This window comes from Phytophthora infestans, genomic scaffold (genome assembly GCF_000142945.1).
Source record: "Phytophthora infestans T30-4 supercont1.82 genomic scaffold, whole genome shotgun sequence".
NCBI classification, from domain to species: Eukaryota; Oomycota; class Peronosporomycetes; order Peronosporales; family Peronosporaceae; genus Phytophthora; species Phytophthora infestans.
Window position 1 is genome coordinate 350273 of NW_003303677.1, and position 1195 is coordinate 351467.

Sequence of the window (1195 nt, forward strand, 5' to 3'; positions counted from 1 at the left end):
TCAGTAGCCCATGTTTCGGTTTCCAGACCGAAAACGGTCCCCTTTATCAACCCGCGCCGGGGCGCGACCGGGGGCAGTGGTAGTATGCGGCCCCTCGCGCCTCCAACCAACGCGAGGTAGCTTCAAAAGCTCGCCCAATGCCGCTTCTTCCTATACTCCCCTATGTAAATCGGTTCTCGCTACGAACGGGCGCCGAATCTGCGTCCAGTAGCCATGTTCCGTTGTCCAGACGTAAAGGTTCGCTATCACCCAGGGCGGGGCTGACCCGGTGCAGTGTATCCTAGCGCCTCTGCGCCTCAAAATGAGCGGAGTAGCGTCAAAAGCTCGTCCCTGCTGCTCCTTGCTATGCTCGCCTATGTGATTTGTTTTTGCTACGAATGGGGCCAAATCCACGTCAGCAGCCACGTCGCGTGTCCCAGACGAAAAGGTCCGCAATTATCAGGTGGGGGCTGACAGGTGCAGTGTAATATGCGCCCTTCGCGCGTCAAACAAGCGGAGTAGCGTCAAAATGTCGCCCCTGCCGCTCGTCCCTATGCTCGCCTATGTAAATTGTTTTTGCTACGAATGGAGCCGAATCCACGTCAGCAGCCATGTTCCGTTTCCAGACGAAAAGGTCTATTATCACCAGGTCGGGACGGACAGGTGCAGTGTAGTATTCGGCCTTCGCGCCACAAACAAGCGGAGTAGCGTCAAAAGCTCGCCCCTGCTGCTCCTGCTTTGCTCGCCTATGTAATTCGTTTTTGCTACGAATGGGGCCGAATCCACGTCAGCAGCCATGTTTAGTTTCCAGACGAAACTGTTCACTGTCACCAGGACAAGGCCGACAGGCGCAGTGATATATTCGGCCTTCGCGCCACAAACATGCGGAGTAGCGTCAAAATCTCGTCCCTGCCTCTCGTGCCTATGCTCACCTATGTGATTCGTTTTTGCTATGAATGTGTACCGAATGCACGTCAGCCGCCGGGGTGCGTTTTCGGACGAAAAGGTCCGCAATTATCATGGTGGGGGCTGACAGGTGCAGTGTAATATGCGGCGTTCACTCATCAAACGAGCGGATGCGCGGCAAACAGCCACACCTGCCGCTTGACCCTATTCTGCGTTTGGTATGTGAATTGGGCAACGGGGTACGCATGGTTCGGCTCGCGGGTAGCTCAGTGGTAGAGCGTTCGATTGCAGCTCGAAGGGTCACTGGTTC

The 1195-nt window shown here is 55.7% G+C and overlaps 1 non-coding gene across 1 annotated transcript; it reads left to right on the forward strand.

The window, feature by feature from the left end:
* The first annotated feature begins 1142 nt into the window (after window positions 1-1142).
* On the forward strand, window positions 1143-1195 carry PITG_30204. Its single transcript has one exon. It is a non-coding gene; the product is annotated as a tRNA-Cys (tRNA).